We start from the raw sequence: 19,581 nt of genomic DNA on the forward strand, positions 1-19,581 counted from the left end.
TTATCATTTTATTTAATTTCACAACTGACTATCATTTGGGAGCATTAGGAGCCATTGTATTGTGTACATCTTTGAAACCTTACAGCAGTCTGTTAGATTAAGCCAAAAGATCCGTTTATCTCTTAAACACCTTGAGATGTTTCTTTTCTATTTAATACCTTTCCTGTGCTGATTTACAGCACTTACATTTGAACTGGACCCCCTGTAACTACCACCCTGCATACTTTCAAGTTTGGATCAGTCAGCAGGCTCTCTCTATTTCCCACCTATTGCTGAGCACCACCTGAGAAAAGGCCACAGCAGTGTGGATAGATGCCACCCCGGATTAGGACATCCATCTTGGTTCAGTTCTCATCATTGCTTTCACTGCTTGTTAGTTCTGCTATGTGACCCTGCCAGGGACTCCTCTTATAAGCTTCTCAAAATTTTTTCCATTTGTACTCAAGTTCCCAGACTTGACTTCTCACTTTCTACTTGTTAGCCTTACATTTCTGTTTGGCCTCCTCCACTGCATCTATCCTTCATCCATACTTACCTCCATCTCTCTTGTCTCCCAGAAGTTGCTGTCTGTTCTTCATTCTAAGGCTAACCCTCCATATGTACACCTCATCCTGTTCTCTTTTAGTTCCTAGGATTCTTGGTGTATCATTTGTCTTATTCCCTGATAGATAGGTGTCTGTTTTTATCTCTTTCTTTTTGTCTCCTCATCTTCCCTACTTCTTCCTTCCCGCTGTTTTGCTTCCCCAACTCAAATCAGCTTCTTTTTCTTCCACTATAACACAATGAAGTTCATCATTAAAAAAACAAGCAAAAACTCTCCCTCACCACTCACCCCTGTCTGCCTCCCATCGCCTCTCTCTTTGTGGCTACACTTCTGAAAAGCACGGTCCATTCTAGGTGTAGTACCTCGTTTGCCTCTACTCACTCCTTCACCTTATAACCCTGCTCCTCTTCCCAGTACTTCCGGTAGCTGTGCTGGCTTCAGTCAGTTTAGGTCACTGGTCATAGTGGATGCTTTTCTGGCCTTATTTCACTTATTTCCTTGGCATTTTGGGTGTCTTAACTGAGTTCTCTACTTGGAACGTTTTCTGTGACCCCATTCTCTTCTGACTCTGCTTACTTCTCTCACTGTCTTTGTTAGTCTCCTCTGCAGGTTCCTCTTCTTCCACCTCTTAATATTACTCTTCTCCTGGGTTCCATCCTTACTCTTCTGCTATTCATGCAATCATAGCTATCACTGTTAACTTTAGTGTCTCTGTCCCCTAACTCATACTTCTCCCCAGGTGTGCCCTACCATGTATCCACCTGCCTTCTGGACGTCCTCCCTTGGATGCCCTGCAGTCTGCTTATGTGCGTCTCCCGCTCTTCTGCCCAGGTCGCAAACCTGAGAGTCATCCTAGGCACTTCATTCTCACTCACCCCTCGTTGTCACTCACCAAGGCTGACAGATTTAACCTTCCTCTCTATTAACTCCTTGGTTTAGGCTAGTGGTTCATAACAAAGAACAGTTTTGCTCTCCCGGGGGCCTTTGACAATATCTGCAGACATTTTTTCATTGTCACCACTTGGTGGGTGCTACTGGCATCTGGAGGTAGAGGCCAGGGATTCTACCAACATCCTGCAATGCACAGGATAGCCCCTACAACCAAGAATTATTTTGCCCAAAATGTCAATAAATGCTGAAGTGGAAAAACCTTGTTTAGGCTATCGTCTTTTCTCTTGGATTATTCCCAGCAGCCTTCCAATTGGTCTCATTTTCTTGCCCTAAAACTCTCTTCAACACTGCCTGCTGTCCATCTAGCAAGTAAATCTAATGAATAAATCTGTTCCTGCTCAGTATTCAACAGTGGTTCTGTGTCGCCTCCAGATCAATTCTTAGTCTCTTAGGCATGACCTGCCAGGCTCTTCTTGATCTGGCTGGCCTGGCCCACCTGTTGGGCTTCAGCTTTCACTATTTCTTCCTTGCTTGTTCCAGAAATACTGAATTGGTGGTAGTTTCTTTAAGAAACTTTGTGCTTCCATGCATCTGTAGTTTATACTTTTGTTTCTCTGTGTGGAGTTCCCTTAGCTCATCTCCCTGGAGAAATCCATCAAGCATTAGCTGAAGCATCTCTTTTCCTATACACCCCTTCCCTGACCCCTAGGCAGACTTGGGTCTTTCATTCCCTGTGTTTCTGGTATATCACGAATGTAGATTTCATCGGGTGCTACAGTTGTTCGTTTACGTGCCTGCCTCTCCCCTAGGCTGTGAGCTCTTGAGGGCAGCTTCTCTGTCTTTTTGTCTTCACAGCCCTCTGTCTAGTTGGCTGCCAGGCATTGCTGAGTACTTAGCAAATGCTTATTGAATGAATGACTACTGTGTGTGATGGATTAAATGAATGAGCGTTTGAATAATAAGAGTTCTGAGAAAAATTTTTAAAAAAGAACAATGAAACTACTTATAAATCAGTCCAATTTTGTTATTACTATAAATGAATCTTTTATGTACATCCTAACTATAATTATTCTAATTAATATAATTTTCTAATTAATTTAGTGAAATTTTTAATATTTTATTTTTGTTTTAGCTATTTGATGGCATTGAGTGTGAATTTCCCATATTTTTCCTTTACATGATGATTGATGGTAAGTGAGCTTTCCTCCTGAAATTTAAGCTATAGGATATAAGTGGTTTAAAGAAGAGAAAAATGAAATATGACTCCTTTCAGCTAGCAAAATAGACTGCACACAGTGATGTTAACTGCTCTGCATTTTTGTACGCTACTCTTCTGCTTTCTGAGTGAATATTAAATCATTTTCTGTAAAAGAATTTAAAGAATTAAAGAAATACTTTATTTAAAAAATGATGCAAACATATTTTCATATTTGCAAAGAAGTTTTTTTTATGAATAGAAATCACGAATACCATAATTCGTAACATTGTGAATATCTATAATATTTACACATATAAATAGAGATATTTCAATTAAAATTCTGTTTTCGATTCTAAATGCTAACATGACCTTCTAAAATCAATTTCCTGAAAAAATATCACGCACGTTTGCATTACCTTTTTCAATTTTATTTTTATCATTTATGTAGAAATTACCAAAATAATTATAACTGGGCTAATAGATTTTCCTAAGGTAAAATTTCTGTGGTGCTTATTGAGCTCAGATGCTGTTGGATTTTATATTTTACGTTTTAGGAGTTTTTAGAGGCAAAATCCCAACCAAGTAAAGGAATATCAGGACCTTCTGACTCCAGTGCTTCATCAGACCACAGACGGTATAGTTGGCTTGTTTTTCAAGAAATTCTTTCCTCCTGATATTTCCTTCACATTCCTTTGAAAAGCGTAAATGATTGCTTTTTAAACAGAACAGTTTATTTAAATTGAAAAAAATGAATGAGATCTTGAATGAATTAGAAAGAATAATTATTAATTTGCTATAATAAATTTGTTTTTATAAAAGGAGTTCATTAGGCAATACAAGGATGGAGACGAATTTAGGTCGTCATGGCTGTAGTAATTGGAAAATAGTTCACTGGATAGGCCCGGGTTCTTCATCTGTTATCTACTGTGTAACTCCACTCTGTGTAGTGTGGCAATAATATAAAATGACTGATTTGTATTCAGGTCACCAGAAATGGTATGTTCAGGTGACTGCTGCCCCCTCCAGAGGGCCAGCTAAAGGCTCTGTCCTAGCCTAAAGGTACTACCATTGTCAAGAACATTCTGGCCTCCTCTTTGGAGTTGCTTCTAGGGCTTTTAGCATGTTATTTTGAATGTCTGCTGTGATGCTAAAATGTCATCCTTTGAGGATGGGTTTAATATTTTAGAAATGGTCAAAAGGCCCCATCTTATGAGTAGTATGTTGGTTGCAGTTAAACACTGTCAGGGCCCATAAAAGAACATAACTGATTTTTCTGTATGACTAGAAAACTAGTTATCAAAGGAATTCCAAAGGAGAAGTTCCAAATATCTTTGGGGTTTGGAAGTATTAATAAAATGAGAATATGTTCTCATAAGTGAACATCTTTGAAAACATATTTATCTGGAAGTTAAAAATTATGATTTGTTGGGGCTGGCCCAGCGGCGCAAGCGGTTAAGTGTGCGCGCTCCACTGCAGCGGCCGGAGGCTCACCGGTTCGGATCCCAGGCGTGCACCGACACACTGCTTGTCAAGCCATGCTGTGGCAGTGTCCCATATAAAGTGGAGGAAGATGGGCACGGATGGTAGCCCAGGGCCAGTCTTCCTCAGCAAGAAAAAGAGGAGGATTGGCAGATGTTAGCTCAGGGCCGATCTTCCTCACAAAAACAAATATGTATATACGATTTGTTGGTGAAAATGGATGGCTTATGGGCACAATGCATGAACTGGCGGTTACAGCACTGAGCCCTGTTCCTATCTCACATGAAGTTTGTGATATTCTTTAGGGTTTTCCACAAGTACCCTAAATACTTCACAGTATGTACTCACCCTTTAAAATACTTGTAATGTTAAAGTAGTGAAATGTTTATGGATAAACATTGAATTTGAAATAAAAATTAATTAATTTATTTATGTCTTTATGCTCCAAATAATTACTTGTGCAATGTGAGAAATAATGTAATGCGTGTGGTAATGCATATGATATTTAAAATCCCTCGAATGAGATCTTTTAGTACTCAGTGGTAAATCATTGATGCCTTGAGGTGGTGGTTTAGTGTACCACACTTTAGGCTTCATCACATTCAGAGAGTGGTGTTCAAACTATTCCCTGTGAATCATAGACCTTTTTACTAGTTTTAGACACAAACATCGTGATTGATTGATGCATGAAGAAGGAAGCAAATTTTAGGGAAATGAGGGAAATTAAGTTTACTATGGGCTGATATTGCAAAAAGTCTTCTGTAGCACTCTACTGGAATTGGGTTTTTTTCCCCCTTTACATCATCCACAGAGATTCTAGTCTTTAAATAATAATTTTTAGTTTCACCAAGGAATATTTTTAAACAGTTTGCTCACAGGGTATGATGGATTTTTTCTCTTCAGTGATATTGAATGGTAGATAATGGGTTTAATGATTAAAATGAGGATTTCTTCCCTCTAAGCAATGGCTCAGGGTTATAATTCTTCATTTAAGATTATACAGTATCTCATTTGTAAAACTTCCATAGACTAATCCTATTAAAAATAGCTTCTTCAATGGCTCTAAATATTTGCGTACTGTATATTTGTTGGTTCATTTAAAGGTGTTAAAATTAAATGTTGTTAAAGGAGATATGTTAACATTGTTGGCTAAAGCGTAACATATGCTGTCAAATTAGTGTTTTAAAGTCAAGAAGCTTTTTCCGCATTTTGCACTTGCAATTTCTGAAAGGAGCCAAAATATCCAATTTTCTGTAGTCTATCAAATCTGTTACCTCCTCTACAACCTTTCTCTCTCCCTTCTAGTTATTGCAATTTCTTGAAGAGAAAATTTGGGAAGGACACTGATTCGTTATATTTTAAATATTTATTTTTAAACTCCATAGGTTATCCTGTTGTACCAAAGCACTACTATGTGCCAGCTGATTTTGTAGAATCTGAAAAAGAAACCCTGGTAGTCAGAAGCGATTTCCTAGCAACTGTGGCCGTGATGGAAAACTGTTTCTTTGGGGACAAGCCCTTTATATCATCGCAAAACTCCTGGGTAAGTGGAGAAGGTTGGGAACAATGTTATCTCTTGTTATCAAGTCGTTAGAAATAAGTATGTCAGGGCCTGGCCCAGTGTATTAGTGGTTAAGTTCACACACTCCTCTTCGGTGGCCTGGGGTTTGCAGGTTTGGATCCCAGGTGTGGACCTACTCACTGCTCATCAAGCCATGCTGTGACAGGCATCCCACATATAAAGTAGAGGAAGATGGGCATGGATGTTAGCCCAGGGCCAATCTTCCTCAGCAAAATGAGGAGGATTGGCAACAGATGTTAGCTCAGGGCTAATCTTCCTCACCAAAAAAAAAAAAAAAAAGAAGAAGTAGGTCTTTGCAGACATTTTTCTTGTGTTTGCCTGGCGTTTCATGCTGCTAAGAGGTCTTGGGGGAGTTTCTTAGTATGTAAAGGTATATTAATATGTCTGTTTCACTGAATGATGATGGACGGTTTCTGGGAAGAAAGTCAGATAGTGTGGGTACCATTATCATTTAGAGGGCTGCATTCAGCTTAGTGGATAGGTTTCTAACAGAAGCCTATGGGAACTTTGAGTTACTTTTATATAATGTAATAAAATTCTGATTTAATATAGCAATCATGTTTGGTCATAGCTTTAGTAAACCACTTGCCAAAAGGAATTGGTTATCCCAGAGTTTTCTTCTTTCCGGTAAATACACATTGGCAATTTACTCAGTTTGCTAGAGGCTTAACGGGAGCATTATTCATAATTCTTTGAAGAATTATTCTTTAGCTTTTCCTAAAACTTCAGCTGAATAAAAGTACTCTTTGGACACATTGAAATGAAGGCTAATTTAACGAACACAAAGAACTATTATGCCTCTTCCTGTGCGATTCCTTGCTAAAATTTAAAATATTATTAGCATTTCCATCAAAAAGGCTATCTTATTAGAGGCAGAATTCCTTTATGACAAAAAGATTATGAAACAGGCTGATCGTGAATACTGTACCTGTACTAAAAGAACTGCTTGCTATGTGAAATACTGTTGTTGTCTTTGTTGTCCCCAGTACTACTGCATAAATGCTAAATTTGTGCTGTAGGAGTTATTGTCTTTGGTTTCTTTTTTTTCCATTCCATTAGGGAAGAATGTTTCAAAGTCCAGATTTCCAATTCAAGCTTTACACAGATGATATATAAGGGCAAATAGAAGCTAACCAAAGAAGAGAAAATTAACTTAATGCTGTTTCCAGTTTGTTCTTTTCCTAACTGTATTTTCTGGGTCTCCATATAAACTTAATGCTAATTTTAAAACCTGTAGAAAAATTTTCTTCCTTTAAAAGGGCAGCTTTTTAATAAGGAGTTGATATTATTTATACAGGTTTTGCATTTAGATTTTCCAACAGACAAATATATATAGATGAAGTAGTGTTCTTAGAATCAAGCCTAGTTGGTAAGGTTATCTCTGGGTAGAATGTTATTTCCTTCTCACTAACATGAATATGAAGAAGCCTTGTTGATACTCACAGCTAAATAAAACATATTATAGTAGAGGAGTAGCTAACCTACCTAAGGACAAGAATTTTAACATCAGAATCCTAAGTACTATACTTGGAAATTACAAACGAGCATAACGAAGTTTTTCTGTGATTCAGAGGCTGAAAACTGGTGCCTGGGATATGGGATTTGAGATCTAAACCTTCTTCATTCTGCTTCTTGCTGTATATTCAGCCTGAGCTTGATACAGTGAGAAAAAGTGCTATTTGAGCAAAGCCTGTGGATAAAATTGAGAAGCCTAGTGAATTGGGAATGCAGAATTGACTATACTCTACATAAGCAAATTGAGCTTTAAAAAAAAAGAAAAAAATTGAAAACAATATCAATCAGTAAAAAAGCATTGGACCTTCTTTACTCCAAAATTAATGTATTCAGTGTAGACAGATTTTGAGTTTAGATACCATTTTCTTATCTTAAGACCAGAGTGAACAGAAATGGTGTAGGTCATGCCTTGATCTGTTTCACGATCAAAAAGAAGAAAGAGCCTTCAAAGAAAGAGTCAGTTTCTTTTCTTCCCTGCTGAGCTTCTACAAAGGCAGTAGAGAACATGCAGAGGGTGTGTTGCAAACTAAGAAACAACATGCTTGTCTTCCCTGAGAAAGAGATGCTGCATATTCTTTAGCACTCTTACCTAGCTGTGTGTCTTCTGGTTGACAACTCACTCTTAGCTATTGTATACTTGCTCCAAGAACCAACACACTTCTGTGGACGTTAATCAGCATTCTAGACGCCACATTTACCAACAAAGGCTTATTTATTCATTAAAGAAGCCTCAGTTGGATATCTGCTTGGCAACATTTTATGGACAGTTAATTGATTGGAGTTATGTGAAAATAATAGAACAGTAAATCTTTAAAAATATTCTGGAATATATGACTTTTACTAATTCAGGCCAGTTTGTATCCAGTGAAATCCACTAAGAATATTTTGTTCTGTGTGTGCCTTAGTGAATAATTATACAACAAAACTATGTGACTTGTATTCCACTGTTAGAGCAAAAAGACTCAATATGGTGTTTCCTGGCCGAAGGCTTGACCTACCCACTGTGTTCTTAGAAAATAGTTAATTATTACAGTATTTCTTTTATTTTCTTTAGAAAATTTAGACTTTTAGAATATCAGTGTTTGCTATAAAATGGGTGAATAAATTGTAAACATGTTTATTTTAAACCAGAGACATATTTTAAGATACATTTGTCTTGTCTTAGAATAAAGTGATCATTTGTTATACCTACAATTGTTATTTAAATTTGGAAGTTTAGAAACTATCCATGTAAGAGATGATCAGTCTGTAGAAAGCAGTGTACTTTTTGAGTTCTTTGCAAAAATAACTGTAAAAGTATTTATCACATAAAAGTTCTTTGGATTGCATTTCTTTTCTGAGGTTAAGAAAAGTAGGGAAATGTAAGATAACATAAGGTTAATGACAACTTTACTCTAAAACTTTCCCAAAGCCATTACTTAACTTTAATATGTTTTCTTAGTATTTTCTAAAAAGAGAAACTAACATATCAGTTGTTTAGCTTTAAAAAATATCTGACTTCTAGATTTTATCTTGTCTTTTCAATATACATGCAACTGACTTTCCTTTCTCTGTACGTAGGACATTGACAGTGATGACCTTCATGTAGGTCCTACTGTAAGATCCCAAATCGTTAAAGATTAGAGCTTTATATACTGTATAACTTAAGACAGGTGAATAGAAGGATTTTTTTAGAATGGATACTTTGAAAACATTATTAGTAAACATCAGGAGTTAAAGTCAGTCATGTTCTTTGATTAAGCTTGAATTATTGAGTAATTTTAATAAGTACACCTTTCTCTCCAATATACACAAACTCCCAAAATATTCAGGTGAATGAAATTTTTCTTGAGTTTTGTGAAGACTTTTTGTCTTTTTGGCATGAATGTTATTTAATTTCCTGGGAGTTTTATTCAGAGACTTTTAAAGTGATAAAATGGATATAAAAGTACTTTAAAATATCCAAAGTGTTATGTACATATAAAGTTCCCAACTTAATTTCTTGGGTACCTAAAGTTCTTTGGTAAGTCATTGTTTCAAACTCAATTTATTTTCCACTAGACTATATTTTAAATGAGTATTAATACCTAGCAAACTTGTAGCCATGTGATATAGATTATTTCTCTGACATTATCGTCTTTTTCCTCCACTTCCTTCTCCCCTAGTTTCTCTTCCTTTTTTCCTTTTCTTCATGTTTTTCTTTGACTGTAGTGGAAAGATCAAGAGTTTTGGGGTCCTAAACTTAGGAACTAGGCAGTTCATCGTTTGAATATAAGTTCTACTACTTACTATTTATATGACTTGAAGAATTTTCTTACCTTCTGTGATCATCAGTTTCTTTATTTTTATGTCAGAAAGATTAACTGATGAGGAAATATACATAAAGCATTGACTGTGGGACAACTACATACTTCAATGGTTCTTCTACTTCCTGCCCTTCTACCCTCCCTCCCTCTCTCAGCCACCGTTTAGGATATGGTTTTGTGAAAATATGTTGCATAGTTCTTGTTAACCAGGCAACTCAGGATGCTCCTGGGCCCTCCTTGCTAGTACTCTCATTGCCACAAAACATCACAGGAAGAGAATGCTTGCCTAGTTGCTCCATAACCATTCATCTGCTTGATGATTCAGCTACTATTTGTAGAGGCCTGCTCTGTGCTAGTCACTGTGATATCCAGTAGCTCTACAGCAAGAAAGGAATGTGACAATCTAGGAAATATTTCTGTCCTCTGAGGGCAGCCTACTTATTCTGATATACTGCTTCCTAATTCCAGTGTTTGTAACTAAGATAAGTCCATTTGCATTTGATTTCATTCATGATATTTCTTGCCCAATTGACCTCAAATATAAAAGCCACTTATTAAGCCTGGAAATTTAATGCTTTTAAAAGTTAAAGTAAATCAGTGATCACACCCCTAGTGTGCATGAGGTCATACGAAACTGAGGTCTTGATTTTCGTTGGTCCGTTGACTTCAAATGCAGTTGACTTAATTTTATTGCTCAGTATAGCACGTGTTTTGTTACTGATCAGTAAAGGTAAAATGAATAGATAAGAGTACAGATATAGTTATAAATTGTGGTTGCTGAAAGATTTCCCATCTGTTACACTTCAGGAAACTTCAAGCAGAAAGACATCAATTTCTGAGCACTTTTGTTATCCTTTTCGTGGTATCCTTGTGATTGATAGTGACCTATAATGGGATTTCTGTGCAGTGGGCATTATAAACATCTTGAGAGCACATGTAATACAGTATTACTTGAAAAGCTTCACGTAGGAAGATTTTCTTCTTTTAGCTTATTGTATAAATGACTAGCTTTCTTGAAACTGAAATTTTTAGTTGAATTGCTACTAGGTCTAGAAAACTTGTATAAAAAATTTATGATTCCACCCTCAAATATCTTAGTGACATTGAATATGAAAGCAGTGATGCCTAGAGTTCGAGAAGACTGCATACATATTGTCAAACTATTTCCCAGAAATGCTAATAATAATACCTGCCTTAAAATGTGTCAGATTCTGTGCTCTACCCTTTACAAATAATGTCCTAAGTAATCCTCCTAACTCCTCTATGAGATGGGTACTCTGTGTCATAACTGAAACTCCGAAGAGCTCAGCACCTCACCCGAGGTCACCCAGCCCGGGACTGACAGAGACTTGATTGATTTATTCAGGAGTCTTCGAGGTGCTTGCGTCACCTGTAACCTTTGTGGCAGTAAATATGCTTATTAAAAATAAAAACTTTGGTAACCTAATAAGAATTAATTTGTATCCTGTTTTCATTTACATGCTGATTGTTAAAAACATATTTCTTAGTCATTTCTGTATCCTCTGTGAATTGTCTGGATATCTGCTTTGCGCATTTAACCTTGGTTTTACGATTTTTCTTATCAGTCTACATAAATGTTTCATATGTTAGGTATACTAAATCTCTCTGACGTTTTCCTAGTTTGTTTGCCTCTAAACTTTGCTTGTTCTGTTTTTCGATGAATGAAATTTAAAGTCTTTATATATTCAGGTGTTTCATTGTTTTTCTATTTAACTTTTTGCCATAGAATTTAACATTTAATCTTTGAAAGTTCATCACTGTTAATCAATTGAGTTAAAAACATATATTATACATTTGAAATTTTTTGGTACAATGTATTCGGTTGAAGATCTACATTTTCTTTTTCTTCATAGCTCATTTCTTAATACATGTGTTGCTAATATGTGTCCCTGCCCCTGAGAATCAACCAGGCTTTGCAGCACAGAATTTTACTCCATGAATTAGCTGCTGAGCCTGTTTTAGTGTGTCCTATGTGATTTTGGTGTCATGATAAAAAATTACTCTGTTAAATTTCCTTTAAATTGTCATTTCATTAAAGAAACAAAAATTCTCCTTAATATTTTCTTTTTACCCTCAATAATTATTGTTAGAGGTGAACCCAGGGTATGTTTTATAAGCCTTTCTATGCATAAAAAAGTGCAAATATTAATGAACCTAATCTGTCTTCTAAGGATTTAAAGACAGCTACTCCTATTTATAGAAATGCTTGATTTTCTGTGAGCTTTGGTACTGTATTGTGAAATGTAGGAAGCCAATTGCTCTTTTCTCCTGTTGTCTCATTTTCCCTTTAGCAATTCTGTAGTTGGTTGGGTGTAAGTTCTTTCAGGCTTCTCACACTTCGCCAGAAAGCTGCTGTCACGGAATTAGCGCAATGAGGAGCTCCGTTTTTGCCTCCTGAGTGATAAAAATCAGTGCAGTGAAAAAAATGTATGTCTGTTAACTTGACCTTTTAAAATACCTGTCGCTTTTACCTCTATGGAAATTAAAGTAATGATTATGGCAATTAATGTTTCCAAATTTGTTAACTCACCAATTTATTATTTTGGTTAATAAGTCTCTTGAGCACCTGCTGTATGCCAGATGCTGTGCTAGGTAGTGGGGTACAGCTATGAGTGAGAAGCATACAGCCCGTGGAGACATAGACAAGCACATGGTATAAGTGGGGGAACATCAGGCTAGATACGCAGGTGCAGTACAAAGAGAGAAATAAGAAGGAAGTACAAAGAAATAAACTTTCAAAAGACTTGGTTAACTATTTGATTCATATCAATTTTGATACGTTAGCATTTATGCTTTCCAAGGATATAAAGATTTCTTAATTTATCTGTCATCATTTATAAATAACAAAATAATAAAGGTAGAATTTCATTTCTATAGAATGACAGTGAAACATCAATTATGTAAAATGCTTGTTGGTAGTGGAAATTTTTCCACATCTCAATGATCAGACAAATGAAATAGGGAAACAATTTGCTGCTATTTAGACTATCATGGTCAACCTTGCATCATGAGCTAAAATGATAGTAATAAATTGGAATTATATGTTGATATTTGCCATAATTAAGCCTGTATTGGTTTGTTTTAAATTTTGCAAAAGTATATTTTTTTTCAGAGAGAAGAATGTTCTGTAATATGCTCCCTGATTTGGGTAGGAAAGTATAACATATCAAGGTCTAAATTGTTTGTTTATTGTTTCTTCCTCCTGGTGTCTCTTCCATCTGTATTGTATAGAATGTCAGTGTTCTCAAAGGACAGAATTGTATGTGGTTTAGAACCCCGACTCCAGAGAGAGACTGCCTGTGTTGGAATCTAAGCTCTGTCATTTACCAGCCATGTGCAAGTTGCTTAACCACTCAGTACCTCCATTTCATCATCTGTAAAATGATAAAGTTGTTGTGACGATTAATGAATTAATACATGTGACATACTGCCAGGGATGTAGTCAGTTCTGTGTGAGTGTTGCTAGGGCTGCTGTTGCAGAGGCAGCAGTGGCTTCTGGGGCTGCTCCTCCTTTTTTTGTTATTCTATTTTTAATATCACTTTTATTATTATTAAAAACATCTTCCAAGTGTTACTATAAACACCTTTGGCGATTTTGCCTGTTGGATAACATTGCACATGTGCCCTGAAGTTACCCTCAAATAGAAATATAATGAGAAACATTCCCAAAACTGCAAAGAAATTTATAAGCATTTTTGTGGTTAACTCCCTGTTCTGTTTTTCAGAATTATTCACTGTCTAAAAGCAGTACCTAAAAAGCTATGGAAAATGAGGTGTAATTTTTTTCTTTTTTTTAGTAAATATTATACGTGGGTGAATTTATACAAAACTCAGCGTGGTGTCGTTTTTATGTGATCAATATAGAATTGAAGATCAAGAGTGAAATGAGCACATTTTCATAACTTAAGTGCGGTAAAAATAAAAAAGTGTGCTGACTCACTTTAGAATAGTTGGATTCCTTTTTCGATGTTATTATTTAATTATGTTTCACATGTCTGAGCATAATAAGATAACTTGATAGATGTGCAAATGCTGGGTCAGAGTATGCTTGCTGTAAATTTGGGTAATACTGCCAACTTGTCCTCTGACGAGATTATGCAGAATTATATTTGAGTTGTGGTTTCCCACCACCGACTCTCTCCTCCCCAGCTTAGTTTCTTCCAGGCCCAGGGAGAATCCCTGCCTCAGTGAGTCTCAGGTGCTGATGGGCCTCTCAGGTGTGTTAGAGCAGAAGACAGCAAAGAACCACTGACTTAGTACCTTCTTCTCAACCTCCCCTCCCAAAAATCTAAGTGGCGTTCCTTGTTGTATCCTTGGATTTTATCAAAAGTTGCCACAAGGGACTACCACATGAAAAGAGCTTCCGTGTTTACAGTATAGCAGCAGTTGGAGACATTACCGTCATGCTGGTCAGTGCCCCAGAAAAAACGCCCCATCTCAGAAGACTATTGTAGAATTTAGCATCAGCAGACACTTTGACTCCCCTTAGTGAAATGATTTCCTTCCTTGAGAATGCAAATGCATTATTTTTAGAACAGCTTTATTGAGGTATAATTTACACACCATACATTTCACTTATTTAAAGTTTACAATTCGGTGGTTTTTAGTATATTCACAGAGAATTGTGCAACTGTCACTACAAACAGTTAATTAATTTAATTTTCATCATCCCCCAAAAAACCTCATACCCTTTAGCAGTCACCCCCCACTTCCCCCCAATCACTTCACCCTTCCCCCATTCCCCCCAGCATCCTGGCTATATCAGACAATGTTCTGCTGCTATTCATGGTGTTTTCGTGGCCAGATTTTTTGGAAGTGGGTGGCCGGGTTCTCCTTCCTAGTCTGTCTTAGCCTGGAAGCTCTGCTGAAACCTCTTCACCATGGGCGACCCTGCTGATATTTGAAATACCAATGGCATAACTTTCAGCATCACAGCAACACCCAGTCGCCACAGTGTCACAACTGTGACATGGGTCGTGTGGTTCCTGATCAGGAAACGAACCTGGGCGACCGTGGAAGAGCACCTGATCTTAACCACTAGACCACCAAGGCTGACTCCTCACCCCAGCACTAGACAGTCATTAATCTACTTTCTATTTTCTATAGATTTTCCTGTTCTGGACATTTCATGTACCTTGACTCATAATGTGGGGCCTTTTGTGACTGTCTATTTTCACTTTTTTTCATTGTTTGCAAGGTTCATCCATGTATCAATCAACACCTCATTACTTTTTGTGGTGGAATAACATGCCATTGTATGTATATACCACATCTGATTTATTTATCCATTCCTCAGGAGATAGACATTTGGGTTGTTTCCACGTTTTTGCTGTTATGAGTAATACTGCTATGAACTTTCATGTACAAATTATTGTTTGACATTGTTTCATTCATAAAATGACATGTTTTTAGCTTTCTTGGATATACCTAGGGGTGGAAAACCACTGAATTGTAAACTTTAAATAGGTGAAATGTATGGTCTATACCTAGGGGTGAGTCATATTGTAACTCTGTGTTTAACATTTTGAGCAATTCCAGACTGTTTTCCAAAGTGGCTAAACGATTTTGCATTCCAACCAGCAATGTATGAGGGTTCCAATTTCTCTACATTCTCTCCAACCCTTCTTCTTGTCTGTTTTGATTATAGCCATCCTAATGGATGTGAAGTGGTATTTCATTGTGGTTTTGATAAGCATTTCGCAAATGACTAATGTTGAGCATCTTTTCATGTGCTTATTGGTAATTTGTAAATCTTTGGAGAAATGTCTATTCAGATATGTCTATTCAGGTACTGTGGCCATTTTTAAATTAGGTTGTCTTTTTATTATTGAGTTTTAAGAGTTCTTTACATATTCAAGGTACAAGTTCCTTACAAGATATATGATTTGCGAATACTCTCTTGCATTCTGTGGGCTAACATTCTGCTTTCTTGATGGTGTCCTTTGAGGCACAAAAGGTTATAATTTGGACAAAATCCAATTTATCTCATTTTTTCTGTCATTTATGGTTTGATGTCGTAGTTTTGTCTAATTCAAAGTCACAAAGATTTATGCATATTTTCTTCTAACAGTTTTATAATTTTAGCTCTTACGTTTAACTTTTTGATCTATTTTCCGTTTATTTTTGTAGATGGTGTGAGGAATGAAGGTCCAACTTCATTCTTTTGCATTTGGATGTCCAGTTGTCCCAGCACAATTTGTGGGGGAAAAAAACTTATTCTTTTCCCTCTTGAATTGTTTTGGCACCCTTGTCAAAAATCAATTGACTGTAAATGTAAGGGTTTATTTCTAGACTCTCGATTCTATTCTGTTGATCTGTGTGTCTTATCTTCATGCCAGTACCACATTGTCTTAATTACTGTAACTTCTTTTTTTCAATCTGGATGCCTTTTATTACTTTTTCTTGCCTAATTTCTCTGGCTAGAACCTCCATTACAATGTTGAATAGAAGTGACAAGAGCGGACATCATTGTCTTGTTCCTAATCTTTGGGACATTCACTCTTTGATCATGAGTATGATATTAGCCATCAGTTTTTCATAGATGCCCTTTATCAGGTTGAGGAAGTTCCCTTCTATCCCTAGTTTGTTGAATGCTTTTTATTAAGAAAGGATGTTGAATTTTGTCAAATGTGTTTTCTGTGTCTACTGAGATGATCATGTAGTTTTTTGTCCTTTATTCTATTGAAATGGTGTATTGCAAGTATTGATTTGGGATGTTAAGCTATCCTTGCATTTGTGGGATAAATCTCACTTGGTCATGGTGTGTAATCCTAAAATGTTACTGGCTTTGGTTTGCTAGTATTTTCATTGAGGATTTTTGTGTCTATATTCAGAAGAGATTTGGGTTTGTAATTTTCTTTTCTTGTGGTGTCTTTGGTTTTGGTGTTTGGGTAATACCAGCCTCTTAGAATGAGTTGGAAAGTGTTCTCCCTACTATTTTTTGGAAAAGTTGGTGAAAGGTTCCTTTTAGTTCTTCTTTAACTGTTTGGTAGACTTCAGCAGTGAAGCCATATGTTCTGAGCTTTTTTTTTGGTGGGAAGTTTCAGTCACTTGTTACAAATCTGTTCAGATTTTCTGTTTTTTCTTGAGTCAGTTTTGGTAATATGTGTATTTCTAGGAATTTGTCTATATCGTCTGGGTTATCTAAATTCTGGGTGTACATCTGTTCATAGTATTCTCTTATAATCCTTAAAGGTGGTAGTAATGTTCCTTCTTTCATTCCTGATTTAGTAATTTGTCTTCTTTCTTTTTTTCTTGGTCAGTCTAGCTAAGGGTTTGTCAACTTTTGAGCTTTTCAAGAATCTTCTTTTGGTTTAATTTATATTCTTTATTGTTTTTCTATACTCTATTTCATTAATTTGCACTCTAATCTTTATTATTTCCTTGCTTCTGCTTGATTTTGACTTAGTTTGCTCTTTTTCATCCACTGTCTTAACGTGGAAGAATAGGTTATTGGTTTGAGGCTTTTCTTCTGTTTTAATATAAGCATTTACAGATACAAATTTCCCTCTGAGCATTGCTTTACCTATATCCCATAAGTTATGTTATGTCTTCATTATTTTAATCATCTCATCAGAAAGTACATTAGAAAGTATTTTCTAATTTCCCTTTTGGTTCTTCTTTGACCCATTGGTTATTTAGGATTACGTTGTTTAATTTCTACATATTTGTGAATTTCTAAAACTTCTTCCTGTTATTGATTTCTAATTCATTCTATTGTGGTCAGAGAACATACTTTGTATGATTTTAGTCCTTTTAAATTTATTGAAACTTGTTCTATGGCCTAGCATATGGAAGACGTTCCATTTGCATTGAGAAGGATATATATTCTGCTCTTATTGAATGGAATGTTCTATAGATATATATTAGGTCTGGTTGGATTATGGTGTTGTACAGATGCATTTTTGATAATGTCATTTCCCTTCTTTTTTTTCAGCTGATGAATTAATCAGTCCTAAAGACATTGATCCTGTTCAGCGCTATATCCCACTACAGAATCAACGTAACGTGAGCGTGAAGTTTTCCAATCAGGTAAAGAGAGATTTTATTTCTTGATTTAGACTCATTCAAAGACATTTAAAGCTTAATTGAAGAAGAAATTTTATTCTGAAGGGGTTTTTATTGCTTTTTCCGAAGGCGAAGATTCTCCGTCTCTGGTTAGTTAAAATTTACTTGTGGTAAAGGGCTCTTTTTTAGTGAGGGAGTATGAGCCAGATATGTCTAACAAGATGTTTTCCAGGTACACATTTTCCTCTTCAAAGTGGGTAAGCTTAAGGTGTCAAATGTCTTTGAGAAGATGCAGTACCTATGGGAGGCAGGGAGATAGATGAGACGGCACCATATTGAAGGGAATGGGGTCTGGTGAAAGGCCCTGTGCTTGACGTCTCTCCAGCGCTGTGTCTCTGTGACGGGACAAGTGACTGACAGAGTTCTTCTTAGTACTTGGTGATGTGTCGGGTGAAGGAATAGTTCTCAGTTTTTTACATTTAGTAGCTATGGATTCAGATTGTGTTGTGTCAACAACATAAGTGTTTGCAGGATCAGCAAGATTGATGTAGACTTGAGCAAACTCTCAAGTATTAAATGATACCAGTAATGAGGACTGTTAAAATGAAAATGCTGTGGATTATGGAAACTGCCTGAGGAGAAAGGGAATGAACTTGAGTGTGTGCCTGGGATTCCAAGCAGTTAACATTTATTTAATAAGAACAGCATCAGAACTTATAGAAGACATGTCTACAAAATTGAAATGCTCCTTTTATTTTAAAAAACATACATATACAAACACACACACACAGAAATAAATGTTTGTTTTAATGAGAGAAAGGAGAGCCAACCAGCTCCATTACATTCTATCACGCTATTTCTGAGTCTTTTGCTGGTCTTCAACAAAACATGTTAAGTACTCCTTGTGGTTTATAGATGGGAAGCTATTTGGGAGACTTGTAAATAAATGTTAAGATTTTCTCAAGAACATAAAATCCCTATGTTAATATGTGATAGAAATTTTTCACTGGCCTGTTAGCTCCTACACAAGGTGGGGATTTAGCCTTTATCTTAGTTACCACTGGGGTCAGTGCAGTACAAGTGTACATTCTGTACAGATTTGAGACATGCAGTTTATCATTGAAGAAATGATAAAATAGGGAATACATTTAACTTCATATTACCCAGTGCTGTGACTCGGAGCCATTTTAAGACTAGTGTTTATCATTTACATAGCATTTCACATGTGTGACCCACTTCTCTAGGGCAATGAAATCTCAAATCCTTTTCTTAGAAAATAAAGTAATAGGTCACAGATTTGAGGTGTGGGGGCAGGAGCCAGAGAACATCAAAGCACATGGCTAGCAAAATCAACAATATAAACAATTTTTATGCTTGATACTTATAAGGAAGGCTGTGGGTTATTTTTATTTTTTGACATCCAATATGCTTGCAGCTCTTTCTCTCTCACTCAAGAAAGCACATCAGAGTGAGTGAGAGTGACTTTTATAGAGAATTTGCTTTACGTGTATTTTTTAACATTGAAATCATTTTCTGATGTTGCTATTAAATTATCTGTGGCATGCCTCCCTGGTGGAGCCACATCGCAGCTAAGAGACTTGCTCTAGGGTAAGGACAAAGGCTCGTCTCCTGCAGCCATGTGGTAGATTACGTCTGTGCAGAGTTGTGTATGGTTTCTGAGAGGGAGATGATGGGGAGGATTGGCAGCAGAAAATTGCGGGGAGCTGTCATGCCCCACCCTACTGGCAGCTTTGTTGTGGTCGGATATAAAATGGTGAGGTGCCCTTGTCACTTTCTCAGCCATTTAAGCGGTAGCCAAGACTGGCGTGCCCATGTCCATTGCTGGCTTGGGTGACATGGACTGGCGAAATATAGAGGTCAGATGTAGTCCTCTGCTTGAAATGGTGTCAGTGGCCTCTTGGTCATGATTGACCAGGTCAGACTTTGCAATTAGCTGATGTGTGGGGGTTGACCAGGTGCTTTAAAGTCTGCCAAGTGTTGGAAAAAGTAAATAGAGAGGAGTAAATTTCAGACAATTCCTGAAAACGAGTGAAATCCC

General features: G+C 36.6%; 1 long non-coding RNA gene across 1 annotated transcript; it reads left to right on the forward strand.

Moving 5' to 3' along the window:
• Positions 1–3,252: 3,252 nt before the first annotated feature.
• Positions 3,253–17,525, forward strand: LOC131403198 (uncharacterized). The gene is made up of 3 exons (XR_009219284.1): positions 3,253–3,267; positions 5,498–5,655; positions 17,452–17,525. It is a non-coding gene; the product is annotated as an uncharacterized LOC131403198 (long non-coding RNA).
• The last annotated feature ends 2,056 nt before the right edge of the window (positions 17,526–19,581 follow it).

The sequence above is a fragment of the Diceros bicornis genome, unplaced genomic scaffold, assembly GCF_020826845.1.
Source record: "Diceros bicornis minor isolate mBicDic1 unplaced genomic scaffold, mDicBic1.mat.cur scaffold_55_ctg1, whole genome shotgun sequence".
NCBI lineage: Eukaryota > Metazoa > Chordata > Mammalia > Perissodactyla > Rhinocerotidae > Diceros > Diceros bicornis.